General features: G+C 38.6%; 1 protein-coding gene and 1 long non-coding RNA gene across 2 annotated transcripts in view; both read left to right on the forward strand.

Moving 5' to 3' along the window:
- The window catches only part of LOC118232142 (basement membrane-specific heparan sulfate proteoglycan core protein-like), a 1,449,502-nt gene that overhangs the window by 1,077,337 nt on the left and 354,786 nt on the right, over positions 1-17,379 (forward strand). The gene's annotated exons all lie outside the window — the stretch shown is intronic.
- On the forward strand, positions 4,401-6,333 carry LOC118232570. The gene is made up of 2 exons (XR_004766342.1): positions 4,401-4,619; positions 5,646-6,333. It is a non-coding gene; the product is annotated as an uncharacterized LOC118232570 (long non-coding RNA).

The raw sequence follows: 17,379 nt of genomic DNA on the forward strand, positions 1-17,379 counted from the left end.
TGAGAATTACCCAGTCTTTTTGAAAAGGCACTACTGGTCCAGTCCAGACACAAAGCAAAGGACTCTGTATATTTTATTCAAACGCTTGTATCTGATAAAATCGAAAATGTGTATGACCTTCAGGAAGTGACACAGATCTGACATTCTACTTTTATATTTAATGTGAAGCATTTCATTTGCGATCATATTCAGACAAACTTCTCTGTCTGAAAAGCTGTTTAATACTAATGGCTCATTAGCAAAGCACTGAGGCCAGATCAGAATTCTCTCCTGGTAAGTGTATAATCATATTATTTCATTTAGTCAAAACTACGTCACAATATTTTGAGGTGCAAGAAGATTAAACTGGAATCAAATATTAAATAAAATGCATTTTCGGACTAGAAATGATTGCTGCTTCTTCCATAATAATATCATTCATCAAGTAAAAGGCTGTTTGAGTATCTGCTTTCTGGAATCTTTGTGAGATCTTCATAAAACCCAAAGCATTTTTAGACATTAGCAGCACATTAACTCACTGTGTGTGCTTGTGTAGTAATTGTTATTCTGGTATTTCTGCTAATTAAAAGAATACTCTGACAGTCTTTGTTTCTGCTGTTCATTTTCACAGCGTAAATAATTACCAAGACCTGTATATGTGTATTTGGATAAATATTTTCAATCTGATGCAGCCATGCTTTTCAATACCTTGTTGGTAATCGTCCTCTCTGTGTCAGGTAAATTGTTTGTGTGTTTTTGTTCTGATGTTTCAGTCTGCATATATAGTATTTATCAGCATGTGTTCCTATTTATTAGTCTCCCTTCATTAACTCAATCAGAAGCAACAAAAGTGAATGCATTTAAATTGCATTAAAGAATGTATATAATTCATATAAAATAATGTTCTACAGTACATTAGTTTAGAGTAGTGCAACATCGCTCATCTCAAGAGAGGGGAAAAAAAGAGGGAACTTATAAGATGAAGTTCCTCTTCACACTTTGCTGGCGAATCTCACATTGATTGGTGGCTACTGCCATCTACTGACATCAGTTAGTATTGAAATACAAGTACAATTATTGATGTTCCATAGTTTTGGAGAAGTTAGGTGCAGTTGTTTTAAAGTTTTGTTAATTGAATCCCTTATCTGTCATGTTGTCAAAACATCTGTGTTTTAAAAGATTTCTGAGCAGTGTGTTTGTGTGTGTGCGTGAGTGAATTTGTGTGTGTGTGTGTGTGTGTGCGTGCATTTGCGTATGTGTGCGCGTGTGTGTGTGTATGTATGTGAATGTATACATGTGTTCGTGTGTATGTTTGTGCATGTGTGTGTGTGCACGCCCGTATGTGTGTGTGCGTGTGTGTGTGTGATCGCCCGTGTGTGTATGTGTATTGCGTGTATGTGTGTCTGCGTGTGTGTGTGTGTGTTTTTGTATTTTTCAGGTGTTCTGAGCCAGACGGGATGGGGAGTGACTTACACCCCTGAGAGAATCTGTGCCTTAAAGGGGTCTTCAGTAGACATGAGCTGCACTTACTCATATCCCACATCTCACACAGTGCAGAAAACATTCCGGGTTATTCACTGGGACATACCACAGGAGCCTGAGGACCTGTCCCAGGACCCAGAGTACTCTCACCGTGTGGAGTACCTGGGGAATCAGAACAGTGACTGCACTTTCAGAATAAACCAACTGAGTGAAACTGATTCAAAAACATACCGATTCCGGTTCCTGACTGACTGTTATGGTGGAAAATATACTGGTCATCCTGGAGTCTCATTGACAGTTACAGGCAATTCTAAACTTGCTTTATATACTATTAACACCTAATCATTTTCTAATAGAAACAGAATGTTTTTTTTTATCATGTTTATTCTTGTATGCAGGTCTTCAGGTGAAAGTGACAGAGAATGAGGAACACTGACCTGTAGCAGCACCTGCACTTTGAGTGGCAGCCCAACCTTTACCTGGTACAAGAATGGAGAAGTTGTGCTCTATGAGTATAAATACTCCCTCAGTTTAGCCATCACTGATGATACAGATCTCTACTCCTGTGCTACAGGAGGAGTCACTTCCCCTGCAGTCAATGTGAAATGTGAGTGTCTGCCCACCTTCTGTTTTACTGGGAAATAATGCATGCAGGGCCGGCCCGAGGCATAAGCGAACTAAGCGGCTGCTTAGGGCCCCCGTGGCCACCAGGGGGCCCCCATGTGGGATTCATCCCCTGCCAAAGCACACACCTAACTCATGTTTAACTGTGATTTAATTGATTTTCTGAGTGTTGCATTGACCTTCCTACATTTATGCATGCACTTATTTTTCACGACTCTAGAATGTAGTCTCTGCAATATAAATGTAAACTGAAATGCTATCTCTGTTTATTTACAGCAGGAGATAGGACAGCGCTTGTATGGAGGGTTGTTGGAATCACAGTGGATTTTGCACTCTTTGCTATCATGGTGTGCACAAGGTAAATGTTTGCAATGCAAAAGCATCTGGGTATCAATCATCACTGAGGAGACATGATTATAGAAATTCACCATTAGATATCAGAGAGATATGCAGTATTTTTACTAATTTGCCATTGAATTCAGAGGAGCAGGTAGGAATGTTATGACAAAATGTCATCTGGGATGTCTGATCCACAGCTCCTGAAGGTCTGTTACTCACCACCCCCCCCCCCCTTCCCCCTTTTCAGCAGGAAGAAGAGCACCAACAGAGAGAGGGAGGAGCAGACGCTCTCGTACTGTAAGTAACAAGTTCTCACCTGGATATTCTCACCATTATAACCGTACCAGCCGTTCAGAAAAGCAAAGGACAGTTCTGTGTACATGCTGTATTTTTATGAAACTGCAAAGTCAGTAGGTCTGTGCTGAGCAGAAGACACAAAGCACAGATACACACCAGGCAAGTTACAGTTAATCCAGTTCATCACTGTGTGATGCAGTCATTTTCAGTCTTCCTCCTTATTTTTATTGGTTAAAACTATTGAGGAATATTCCCCACTTAACTCTCAATATGTTGTAATTGTATCTGTGGATATTATTTGGTATGATTTTTTATCATGTGAAAAATATGCTTCTGTAATGTAAATTCTTCAAGTGATTCTGAGATATATAATCCACCAAGTCAACAGAGGAATCCGTTCTCGGGGACAACAGAGTGGATAGGGAATGCAAGGGGCTGTGTGGCCACTCTGGTTCCCTTTTAACAGTGCAACTGGAGGCGCACATATGTGTGACTGAGTCTCTTCCTGTTTCTCACCTCAGAGCAGAGCCTTCAGAGAGTGACAAACGCAACCAGCGACACAAACTCTGTGCTTCAGAGAGCTGACGAGGCCTCAGTGTGGGATTAAAACACACAGAGGAGAGAATCTGCAGAGAATGAGAAATGGCGGAGATCAGGGTGAAAGAGTCTCTTTTTGTGTTTAACTTCACAGAACTGCTGTCTGTTTCTGCTAGTTTATTCATCTTATAAAGAGCTGCTGGTGGAGGATTTTTCCCAGAGTACTGTAACCCTGCTGCAACATGCATGTTCATGTAACCCTGCTGCAACATGCATGTTCATGTAACCCTGCTGCAACATGCAGGTTCATGTAACCCTGCTGCAACATGCATGTTCCTGTAACCCTGCTGCAACATGCATGTTCATGTAACCCTGCTGCAACATGCATGTTCATGTAACCCTGCTGCATGCATGCTCCTGTGAAACCGTTACACGTTTATATAACCCTGTTACACACACGCTCATAACTCATGTACATGCGCATGTACTATCTCACATTGAATGGGAAGATTATAATGCAGATTAATGCAGATTGTAATCTCCAAACTCAGTTAACTTTTAAAAGCAAGGTCCAAAATCTTTTAAAACAGTGTTTTAGCTTTACATTTTACATTGCCTTGTTGTATTGACCCCATTTTTACTTTCAGACTGTTTAGCTATTTGAAAGAATGCATATTTTTATTTGTTTTCTTTACATACATTGTTTTATTATGTGTATCAATGTATTATGTTTTATTTGAGCATTGAAAAGCACTGTGAACCTCAAAACTCTGTTCTGAAAAAATATTATCATTATTTTCTTTATATGACCATCATGATTTGCCTGCAAACACCCCCCCCCCCAAAAAAAATAAATTAAAAAAAATAAAATAAAATAAATTAAATAATATTCATATAAATTCCATTTTATTCATGTGTGGGCATCTATTTCATCTCTGTGAATTGTGAAAGATACAATAATCCAATCGGCTGTAGTAAAAATCAACTTTATGAAGTATAAGCATTGAAATGCAACTAATTATGTGCATGAAGGACCATATAACAGGCAAAGCCAAACCAAAGTTCTAAAAGGTCACATGAACATCAACCACAGATAAGGTGCTGCACCACCCCTACTGAACTGAGGTGTGAAATAAAATAAAGAATAGTACAGGCTGCAGGAAGTGAGCAGCACTTTAACTGTCTGTGGTCAGGGTGGCACTCCTCTGAAATTAGGCAGCTTCACCCACAGCCGCGCCCGCTACTCCTCTGCACAAAAGAGCCAAGCAGGGGCACCTCACAGTACCCGCTTTGGGACCCCAGAGCTATGATACTTTCACAAAGACAACTACGCCTGTGTGCTCCTTACATCTTCTGCAAAAGTAAGTGCAATCTATATGTTGATCTGGGGGTTATAGGCAAGGCTACAGCAGCAAAATATTGTCATTCGCATTGGAACATGGTTCCGTCTTTTGTTAACATATTTTACACAGCTGTGATGCTCATGTAGCTCTTTAATGTTTTTATATTCATTATTGTGTACCAATATGTCAAATTACACAGTGAAGTTACTTTCTTGTAAAATAATCTTAGTTGTCGATAGTTTGATTTTATATTGTCATTCTGCAAACATGTTAAACTGCATGGGCTGCTGCCTGTCTTGGCCAGGACACTCTTGAAAAAGATATTTTTATAATCTCCTGGTTAAATAAAACTGTAATAATATTTACAAATAGAAACAATTATTATTCAAGCTTTGCATACATCACAGTCAGTCTGCCATGTTCAGAAATATGAGCCTGTCAGCAGGGCCATTTCAGACAGTTTGAAAACCGTTAAGATCACACCTCCTCTACCAGCGTAAGTGCACAATATAGCCCTGCTTTATTCTTAATGGCTGTTAGCACATTTTTTCATTGAGTTGTAAAATAATGTATATGATTCAGTAGAGTGCCTTGATAGAAGTTGAGAGAAGACGTCTTTGATTTTTGCACGGTTACATTTATTGCAATTTTTTTAAAGAGTGGAGAAATTTAAGTACAGTGTTGTTGTTCTCTGATCTACGGATTACAGCGAGTGCTTTATTCTGTGCTAATCTAGTGATCCTAATGGAGATCAGTCTCTCTCGCTGCTGAAAGGTGGCTATGTGACCAGTGGGGAAAACATGCACAGCATTTGTTAAAACAGTAAATTAGCTTTCTTAAAATTAAAATTATGTAAAATAAAATAAAAAATATATATATATATATTTATATATATCATTGCATACTGAAAGTAACTCTTAATTTTATTACTTTCCATGCTATCTGTTAAACGCTGAATATCAGTGATTTTTTTGTGGAATTTTGGTTATGGCTTAAAAAACAAAAGGCAATAATATAAGTTATGTTTTTTATATATATGTTCAGGCCGATGCAGTCATGCTCCAAACAACCTCAACAGTATTTTTGTAAGCTCTTCTCTCTGCCTAAGGTACAAAATTTAGTTACTTCAGTTCTGCTTATTAATGCCAGTTTACAGGGGTTACAATATCTATCAGAAGCGAAAATCTATTTAGAATTTCTATAATTTCATGTAACCTGTTTAACTCATTAGACAGGGAAAGCAAAAAATTAAAGACATATGTTACAGGAAATGGGAATCTAAATCTTACATACACATATATTGTTTAGATGCCCTACTGGCGGACATCTTTAACTGTTTTAAGCTACACTTGTATGTTGTCTAATCTGTGTTTGTCATTTGTCCGGTTATGTATTGTGTATGCACTGACGCTTTTACACAAATGAAGTTCCTAACGCATACATAAAGTTATTTTGAATTTGAATTTGGTTCAGAGATTCTAGGCTGAGCAGAATCTTTTTACATTTGTTTTTAACACACATCTGCTGTGAAATGTATAGCATACGATTGTGAAATATAGAGCATAGGATTAATCTGAAGTTCCTGTTCATGCTCAGCTCTGCAACAGAGATGAGTAGAGTTATTTGGCTTTATGACATGCACAGAACTGTAAATGAACTGCATTTACTGGTGTGCTCTATTCCTGAAGAATAGATTTTGCCATCATTTCAACTTTTGTGAAACTAAATTTTATTCTTGAAATAATGTGTGTGTGTGTGTGTGTGTGTCTCCTTTGTATAGTCCTCCAGACCCCTGTCTGAAGATATTACAGTCTCATATTGTATTATAGTCTGCGCAGATTATAATCTCTAAACTCAAGTCACTTTTAAAGGTAAGTTCTTAGATGTTTTCAAAACAGTGTTTTAGTACTTAATTTTACATTGCCTTGTTGTATTGAGCCCATATTTATGTTTCTGTCTGGTTTTAAGTATTTGAAAGAATGCATATTTTATTTGTTTTCTTTACATACATTGTTTTTTTTTGTGTATCAATGTATTATGGTTTATTTGAGCATTGTAATGCACTGTGAACCTCTAACCTCTGATCTGAAAAATATTATCATTATTTTCTTCATATGGCCATCATGTTTTGCCTGCATTCCATTTAGTTCACATGTGGGGATCAAGTTCATCTCTGTGAAAGATTCTATAATAATACTATACAATATGTTTTATGTAGTAAAAGTCATCTTTATGAAATATCCGCATTGAAATGCAACTAATTATGTACATGAAGGACCGTATAACAGGCAAAGCAAAGGCAGAGTTCTAAAAGGTCGCATGAACACCAACCACAGAAACAGTGCAGCAGCACCGGACACAGAACTGAGATGTGAAATAAAATAAAGAATAGAACAGGCTGCAGGAAGTGAGCGGCATTTTAACTTCCTCCATTGTCTGTGGTCAGGGTGGCACTCATCTGAAATTAGGCAACTTCACCCACAGCTATGCCCGCTTCTCCTCTGCACAAAAGAGCCAAGCAGGGGCACCTCACAGTACCCGCTTTGGGGCCCCAGAGCAGTGCTCCAGGTGGGGATGGAAACTACAACCTCAGAGCTCCCAGAGTCACACTCTGGACCCCCAAACCACCATACTGCACTGCTGCGATACACAAAGATACAAAAACTACGTCTGTCCACTCCTTTCATCTTCTGTGAAAGTACAGTGTGTGCAATCTTTATGTTAATAAGCGGGTTATAGGCTAAGCTACAGCAGCGTTTTGTTGATGTTTCGGCTTCATGTCAAAAATCCGATGCATGAAACACGACTGAGCTACGTATGGTAGCAATGGTAAAGCATGCTGTTTGTGGCAGTAAAATTTACCTAGGATGGATAGATGGATGCAATACATTCAATCTACTTGTAGATGGGGCAGTTAGTAAAATAGGGAAGTCCTGTATGTACATTTCAGATCAATTTCTTGGAAGATCTTTTACTAATCTGAATTAAATAATCTGGTTTAGGTAATGGATTTTGTATAGGGCTCCTGAATGTATGAGTGTTTACCTGTGCCTGATGCCTATCACACCTTTTACAGTCACTTTTATATTAACTACTGTACATGTAGGGGTGGCACAATGGTGCAGTGGATAGCACTGTCGCCTCAGTAAGAAGGCACTGGGTTCGAATCTCGGCTTGGGGCCTTTCTGTCTGGAGTTTGCATGTACCTCCGGGTACTCCGGTTGCCTCCCACGGTACAATAACATACAAATAGGCCAATTGGAGACTCTAAATTGCCCATAGGTATGAATGTGTGAGTGAATAGTGTGTGTTCCTTGCGATAGATTGGCAGCCTGACCAGAGTATATTCCTGCCTCTCGCCCAATGCATGCTTGGATAGGCTCCAGCACCAGCTCCAGCTCAGGATAAGCAGGTATTGATAATGGATGGATAGATGGATGTATTGGAATAGGCAAAGCCTCAGATCGTAGCATCAGTTTGTGTTGTAATCCAGAATCATTTTTGTAAACATAGTAGTTATGTTTATTTTATAAGCGTAATGTGCAAAAATCAACATAATTATTGACATCTGAATTTCAATAATACAGTGAGGGCAAAGAAATGAGAATTACCCAGTCTTTTTGAAAAGGCACTACTGTTCCAGTCCAGACACAAAGCAAACGTCTCTGTATATTTTATTCAAATGTTTGTATCTGATAAAATCTAAAATGAGTATGACATTCAGGAAGTGAGTCAGATCTGTAACACATTCTACTTTTATATTTAGTGTGAAGCATTTTATTTGCGATCATATTCAGCCACACTGCTCTGTCTGCAAAGCTGTTTAATACTAATGGCACATTAACAAACCACTGAGGCCAGATCAGAATTCTCTCCTGGTAAGTGTATTATCATATTATTTAATTCAGTCAAAACTACGTCATGATATTTTGTGGTGCAAGAAGATTAAACTTGAATCAAATATAAAATAAAATGCATTTTCTGACTAGAAATGATTGCCGCTTCTTCCATACAAATATCATTCATCAAGTAAAAGGCTGTTTGAGTCTCTGCTTTCTGGAATCTTTGTGAGCTCTTCATAAAACCCAAAGCATTTTTAGGCATTAGCAGCACATTAACTTACTGTGTGTGCTTGTGTAGTAATTGTTATTCTGTTATTTCTGCAAATTAAGAGAATACTCTGACAGTCTTTGTTTGTGCTGTTCATTTTCACAGTGTAAATAATAATCAAGAGCTGTACATGTGTATTTGGATAAATATTTTCAATCTGATGCAGCCATGCTCTTCAATACCTTGTTGGTAATCATCCTCTCTGTGTCAGGTAAATTGTTTTTTTTTTTCCAAATGTAGTTCTGATATTTCAGTCTACATATAAAGTATTTATCAGCATGTGTTCCTATTTATTAGTCTCTCTTCATTATCTCAATCAGAAGCAAAAGTGAATACATTTAAATTGCTTTAAGGAATGTATATAATTAATATAAAATAATGTTCTACAGTACATTAGTTTAGAGTAGTGCAATGTTTCTCATCTGAAAAGAGAGGGGAAAAAGAGAGAACCTTTAAGATGAAGTTTCTCTTCACACTCTGCGTTGAAACTGAGACAGAGGCATGATATAAATATCTGTGGCTGTACTAGATGATTGGAGATGTTGATTGTGCATGTTGCATTCTTAGAATGACGAAACAAGTATTCCGGTGCCACGTTTTAATGAAAGCAGTTTGTTTCACTGCAAGCAAAACATAACAGTTTTCCGCCGAAGGTATATGCAGACAATTGCTCTTAACTTGCTTGGTTTGCTACTACATTCTAGCAGAGCTAGCTACTAAGCAAGACTTCCTGTACCTGCGAATCTCACATTGATCGGCGGCTACTGCCATCTACTGACATCAGTTAGTATTGAAATACAAGTACAATTATTGATGTTCCATTGTTTTGGAGAGGTTAGGTGCACTTGCTTTAAAGTTTTGTTAATTGAATCTCTTAGCTGTCATGTTGCGAACAAATCTGTGTTTTAAAGGATTTCTGAGCAGTGTGTTTGTGTGTGCGTGCGTGAATTTGTGTGTGTGTGTGCGTGTGTGTGTGTGTGCATTTGCATATGTGTGCGCATGTGTGTGGGTATGTATGTGTATGTATACATGTGTTCGTGTGTATGTGTCCGCATGTGTGTGTGCGTGCATCTGTGTGTGTGTGTATGTGCACGTATGTGTGTCTGCATGTGTGTGTGTGTGCGGGTGTGTTTGTATTTTTCAGGTGTTCTGAGCGAGGAGGGATGGGGCGTGACTTACACCCCTGAGAGAATCTGTGCCTTAAAGGGGTCTTCAGTAGACATGAGCTGCACTTACTCATATCCCACACCTGACAGAGTGCAGAAAACATTCTGGGTTTTTCCCCAGAACGGTCTACATGACCTGTCCCAGGACTCAGAGTACTCTCACCGTGTGGAGTACCTGGGGAAACAGAACAGTGACTGTGCTTTCAGAATAAACCAACTGAGAATAAGTGATTCAGGAACATACCGATTCAGGATCCTGACCGCCCGTAATAATTTTACTGGACCTCCTGGTGTCACATTGGAAGTCACTGGTAATTATTTTATGATATAAACTCAGAGGATTCTCTACCCACAAGTATGACTGGAAACTTTTTTACAGGTTTAATTTGCTATTTGCAGATCTACAGGTGATGGTGTATCCTGACACAGTCACAGAGGGACAGAGTGTGAGACTGAACTGTAGCACCACCTGCACTCTGACTGGCAGCCCAGCCTTCATCTGGAACAGGGACGGATCTCCTCTGTCCTTCACTGATCAGAGTCACCAGTTCACAGCCAGCAGTAAAGACCGAGGCCGCTACTCCTGTGCTGTGAAAGGCTATGAGCTTCAGTCCCCTGCAGTGGCTCTTAATGTGAGATGTGAGTACAAGGGGCCAAACTTGTGTGTTTCACCTTATTTGTTATTTTCAAAATTCAAATCTCACAGTTTTGAAAGTTCTCAGCCTTCATCATCAACTAAATTGTACAGATTATGCCATGCTGCATGTAAATGTACTGACATTAAAGCATTGGATTAATCTTCAATATCTTAAAAAATGCCATGATGCAATGATTTGAAAACATGACGTATGCCTGAGACAGGTTTAAATTTCACATGAAACTACAAATTATTGTTCCCTCTTTCAGATCCTCCGAAGAGCATCTCAGTATCAGTGCACCCCTCTGGTGAAATAGTGGAGGGCAGTTCAGTGACTCTGACCTGCAGCAGTGATGCCAACCCACCAGTGCAGAGATACATCTGGTTTAAGAGGAATGACACTGGAGTCTGGCAGGCAGGATCTGGACAGAGTTTGAACTTTTCTAACTTTAGATACTGGAACAGAGGACAGTACTACTGTGAGGCACAGAACAGACTTGGAGCTCAGAATGCTTCTGCTATACTGGTCACAGTGCAAGGTAGGACCAGAACATATTTGATACAATATTTTATCTGACGCTGATTATGATCCAGAGGCTATTAAGCAATGCTGATCATGATACTGGTGCTACAATCCGAACCGGATCATGGTAGATAATGATGATGAGCAGTGTAACTAAAAGTATCATGATGCCAATATTGAATTCAGTAAAATTCAAATGTACAGAAATTTCTAGTAAAGGTAGGCATATAAGGGGTGTATTTAAACATTTATAAACTTTCGCCTTAAGGACCATGGTGAGGCATGTTGTGAAATGAACACTGCTATATCATAACTGACAGGGCTACATCTCTCTGACTTTGCTTAGGAGGTCAGTCACTGATCGCGGCTGCAGCTGTGGGAGTGGCTGCCATTTTGGCTCTTGTGTTTCTGGGTGTTGTGTGCATGAGGTACGTGGCTGAAAATGAGTCGGTTTGTGGTCCAGTGTGAATTACTGTTTGTCTGATTTAGACTCATAGTTTAAAACGAGTGTACATTTCTGTAGAATCTTGTTGTCATGCACTAACTACATTACATCATGCTGATGCCATATCCCCCCCTCTAATGTCTGATTAGAGCTTAGACCATTACATTATTAGTCATTTTATTTTATTGCGATGTCAATTTTCATACACTTTGACTGATAGGTTTTAGTGTCCAAATAAGTTTAATATCAGACCTGTATTATGGGGTTACAAAATCCCATTAAAGCTTGTTCTTAATATGAATCATGTGGACAGCTGCAGGCCATAATGAAGTGTTGACAAACACATCAATTTGCCCTTGAGCTGCAGTCAGTGTTGGTTTGAATAAAGCAGAACTACATTTACTGGGCAGGAAGAAGCTTCTCGTAACTCAGGCTCATTTCCTGTGACCAAATGACATCTGAATAATAAAAAATATGCACATACATGGGCACTACTGCCTCAGCAATACACATCATTCAAACAAATGCAAATTGTTGTTTGCACAAGAGGGGGTTCTTTAAATATTTGTCTGAAGGTAGATTTACTTTTTATTTTTATTATTTTTATCTGAATAATCAGGAGGAGAAAATCAACAAATGAGACAGAAGGGGACAGGCAGGTGAGTCAGTGAAATCAGTCTGCATATGTGCATACATGTATTTATCTATGGAAAACCGAAATTCGATAACACTTTCTATGATGCCTGTCTATAATACATTATATACTACTTATGTAGTATGCTCATAATACAGTACAAAAAGAGTTATGAAGACTGTTTAACATTCATAATGCTTTATAACAGTAGTCATAAGACATGATTTATTTATTTATTTATATAGCACCTTTCTTACAAATATGTAGAAAGCATAGCAGTGTGTGCCATATGGCCTTGAAGGTTTAGCAGATTATCTACAGAGGGTATTATCTTCTCTGTGTCATTTTTCAGTATGTTGACATGCTTAATGGAAATATTTCAGGAGTTAATTATGTGTATTCCCCTATAAAGGACAGTTTCGGTTTCTCAAATGGGTTTGTAGTATATGACAGAAACATGCTACACCGTACAATACTGCTTTTGTGCATGCAATAATCTGTTAATTACATACAGAGGCAGGGAGAGTGACTTGTACTTTATGTGTTGTATTCACCTGATTTCAGTGAATAAATACAAAGAAATTATTGTTGTGATGAGGGTTTATTGCTATTGGTTAAAAATATATGCTTTGAAATGAATGGAGTATTTCGGTGTGAAATCTTTCCAAGATTTTAAGAAAACCCACTGCAAAATTGGTCATGTTAGAGAGAAAATAAGTTGTATTAAGTGTATTACATTTGTATGTCTGGTTCAGCTGATATTTAACTGCTGATGGCATGTATTTGAATATAAAACATTGATTCATTAGCTGATTTTTTTATATCAGGTTAAATGCATGTTTTGTCGTTAATGGGGGCGAGTAGCTCACTCCAGCTCTGAGGAGCTCACTGAAATGAACAGGACCTTTCTGTGGAACTTTCCCATCCTTCTCCTGCCTCTTTTCTTTACCCTGCAGGGGAATAAAAGCCCCATTTTTGGCAACATCTCAGGGATGGCAATGAGTCACACTGGAACACAGGACAGAGACGACGGTGAAGTTCCCCTCTACCTCTCTGTGTTTCCCGCTAACATCCGCAACAAGGAGCAGGTTCTGTACTCCATTGTTCAGTACGCCAGCATCCAGATCCGCCCTCCAGTGCTGCCCCCAGGTGAGAATATCCCACCTTTATACTACCTGTGCTGACTGTCGCTGTGTCAGGTCTATTATCTCTCTCCAGCAGCTTTTATCACAGGCTGCTCTCTCTGACTGGAGCCAGACGAGGCCTCTATGGAGTCAGCAGGAGAACGACCCTTACTGGACAGACCAGAGAGTCTCACTGGATAGACCAGAGTGTCTCACTGGATAGACCAGAGTGTCTCACTGGATAGACCAGAGTGTCTCACTGGACAGACCAGAGTGTCTCACTGGACAGACCAGAGTGTCTCACTGGATAAACCAGAGAGTCTCACTGGACAGACCAGAGTGTCTCACTGGATAAACCAGAGTGTCTCACTGGACAGACCAAAGTGTCTCACTGGATAAACCAGAGTGGCTCACTGGATAGACCAGCGTGTCTCACTGGACAGACCAGAGTGTCTCACTGGGGAGAGCTGAGATGGTTGTGCTGTGATTTATATTGGAAAAAAACGAATAATTATTTAGATTCTAGCCGTAGTAGATGTGCTACATTTACATCAGCGTGTACAATATTAGAAATTAATGATAGACAAAAAACGTGCATCCATAACATTTGGACATGTAAGCATGTACAAAACAATCTCTGGAAACAAAATACAAATGAGCATTTCAGAGAAAAATGCAAATGAGCATTTCTGAGATTCCAGTACTTCTCAGTACATCTGTAACAGTTTATATATTTATGTGTTTGTAGGACCGGGTGTTGCTTTGATGCACACTTTCTATATTTTGGTTGTTTGTTTGTTGCAGTCCCAAAGCACAGTTCAAGTATTTTAAAATGTTGTAATCTCTCGCTGCTGCTTTGCTAAGAACTTCTCTGCCTGGTCAAAAGAAGAACGTGGTAATACGAGGACTGGATGTTCCACTGATCTAGATTCATCATTTGGTTTGTTCTGCTTGTCAACTTTCTTCTCTTTTCATCTCCCTGCTGTGTGACCTCAGCCTATGACATCACAGTGATGTAATGTTTTCCAAAATTCCAGATAACTGTTCTGTAGCTAAAGCTTCTGCTTGTGCTTCATGTTGCAAGGTGTGTCTAAATGTGAAAAAGGCTCAGGCAGGATTGACTGAAATGAGAATGAGAATGTCTGTGACTTTAATAGAGTCTAAATGCGCTGTTTTCTCCATGCAGGTCACCAGCACCATCCGTAAAGGAAGACTGTGTTCTCTACAGCACACTTCGAAAACTGGACAAGTGAAAATAAACCAGGAAGATATCTTGCTTCATAAACTGTGGACCAATGCTGGTTATTCAACGTAAATTTGGACATTTCTTTTAATGTGTGAGCATTTTCTGAGTTTTTTCTTGAACTTTAAACAGCATATTGTCTGCAAAGTAATCCTCAAGCAGTATGAACCAAACATTTCCTTCACTGGATGATACATTTAAGAGTATTTATTAAAACCAGTGAACATAAACTCTCTTCATGAACTCAGGTCACATGACTGTGCCTTTGTCACATGACCAGGATGACTGTGGCTATTGGATCTGCAAAGATGTACTCAGAATGGATCATTCCTTTGGCATTCTATCAAAATTTGCATGCATATCAGCTCATGTCTTCATATTGTACACAAAGTATTATCAAGATGTTGGTGACTGAAAGCCATTATCATTGCTGAATGTAATCGTTGTTCAAATATACTGGAGAACTGAGCTTTACATATAATTCAATTTTTTAATTTTTTTTTATTAATACTTGTATAACATTTACATTACTATGACATTCTTGTGCACATTTTGTGATTATATTATGCTTATTACTGAACTGATCCCATCTAGAGTATAAATTCACATGAGGTGAATTTGTTTTTCACATTCTTAGTGTTTATTTTTTGTATTGCTAAACGTTAGAATTCAGAGCATACCTTGTATTTTTTTAACAATGTGCTTGAAGAATTTTGTAAGTGAACCATGTACTGTAGGTGTTACCCCCTGGGTTCTGCTGATGGAATAGAACATGTGCAGGAAAACCACTAAACAGGTACTTAAAAAAAAACATCCCACAGGGCCTGCTGGATTTCCAAATGAAAACAAGGCTTATATATATATATATATATAGCAGACACAGGATGGGTAAGGAACCCAGTGGAAAAATTTAGTAAATGATGTCATCAGTACTGTCATTTATGTTTTAGTACGGGGTGAGACCTGCGCCACATTGAGTTAAATGAAATAAATAGAAAATATATCTTTTATAAACTTCTGCTTTTACAGACTGTTTATACTGTACATGTATTGGAATAGGACAAGCCTCAGACCTTAGCAGCAATGTATACATTAGCAGATAGCTTCCTGCTTTTAGCTTTAGTTCAAATTGCCAATGCAGTCCCAAAGTTCATTTGGGAACAGACAGAGATGCTGAAATAAAAAAAAAAATAAAAAAACAGAAACAATGTCTGTATTAATTGCACATCAGTGAATGGAATAAAGATCTCAAGTGAATTCATACATGTGCTTATGTGAGATGTGTGATTGAACTGCTGCACCCATTTAAATGGTTTGTGGACTGGGAAGGCCTCTGTAAGTGTAGAGAGAGGGGGTGGTGCAAATTGGGGGCTGGGGGGGGGGGGGGGGAGTGGGGTTCACAGAAAAAGGCACATAGACAGGGGAGTGTTGTTCAGGTATTTTTGTTGGAGGGAAGGTAGCCAGCTTTCCAGAGAGTTTTAAGAGTGATCGATAAGCAGTGCTGTATTGTAAGTTATAGTAGTGATAGCCCATCTGCACATTTACAAGGTGTGCATGCGTGTGCATTGAAGTGTGCACGTCAGCATGTCTGTCTTATAGAGCGTGTGGATTCAGGAATATTTACAAATGCAAAGTTTGACTTCATTATTGCATATGTCAAAATGGATCAGGAATTATGCTTGTAAGCAGAATTGTTATGTTTATTTTATAATATCCAAAATAAACATAATTGCAATTGATTGGGATTAAGAGCAGCTGTTGTCATTGATATTCATATTGGAATCTGAATCTCAATAAGAGAATGGAGTTACCCAGCCTTTTAAAAATGTACAGTTAGTCCTGACCAAACGCAAAGCTAATGACCGCGTTTGTTCTGCCATTTTTATCAGTTAACTTTTCAAATGTGCATGACTTGAAAAAGGGGAAGTAAGTCAGATCTGCATCTGCACATTCTAATTTATATTTAGTGTGAAGCATTTTATTTCCGATCATATTCAGAAACACTGCTCTGTCTGTAAGGCTGTTTTATGCTAATGGCTCATTAGCAAAGCACTGAGGCCACATCAGAACTCTCTCCTGGTAAGTGCATTATCATATCATTTAATTTAATCAAAACTATGTCACAATATTTTGAGGTACAAGAAGATTGAACTGGGATAAATCAAAAAATAAAATGTATTTTCAGACTAGAAATGATTGCTGTTTCTTCCATACAAATATCAATTGTCAAGTAACATCCTGTCTGAGTCCTTGCTGTCTGGACTGTGTGAGCTCTTCATAAAAAACGGAGTATTTAGGGACATTAGCAGCACAAACTCACTGTGTGCGCTTGTGTAGTATTTGTTAGTCTGGTATTTTTTGCTAATAAATAGAATACTCTGAGAGTCTTTGTTTCTGCCATTCATTTTCAGTGTAAATAATAATCAAGTATATATGTGTATTTTGATGAGTATTTTCAATCTGATGCAGCCATGCTCTTCAAACCCCTGTTGGTAATCGTCCTCTCTGTGTCAGGTAAATTGTTTGTGTTTTTTTTCCAAATGTAGTTTTGTTGTTTCAGTCTGCATATACAGTATTTATCAGCATGTGTTCCTACTTATTAGTCTCCCTTCATTGTCTCAATCAGAAGCAAAAGTGAATTTGCATTAAGGAATGTATATAATTTCTATAAAATAATGTTCTACAGTACATTATCTTAGAGTAGTGCAACTGTGAGGTGGTGGCACCTCTCACTCTGATTTCTGTGGGTTAATTGACCCTGACGAGGGGCAGGTGTGTGAGTGCTATGGTGAGGTGATGGCACCTCACAGGCATTTGTTCTGAGCTAATTGTCTCTGATGAGGGTCAGGTGTGGGAGGCCTATATCTAGCCCCTGATTGCTGGGATTCAGCGCAGA

The sequence above is a fragment of the Anguilla anguilla genome, chromosome 1 (genome assembly GCF_013347855.1).
Source record: "Anguilla anguilla isolate fAngAng1 chromosome 1, fAngAng1.pri, whole genome shotgun sequence".
Classification (NCBI taxonomy): domain Eukaryota; kingdom Metazoa; phylum Chordata; class Actinopteri; order Anguilliformes; family Anguillidae; genus Anguilla; species Anguilla anguilla.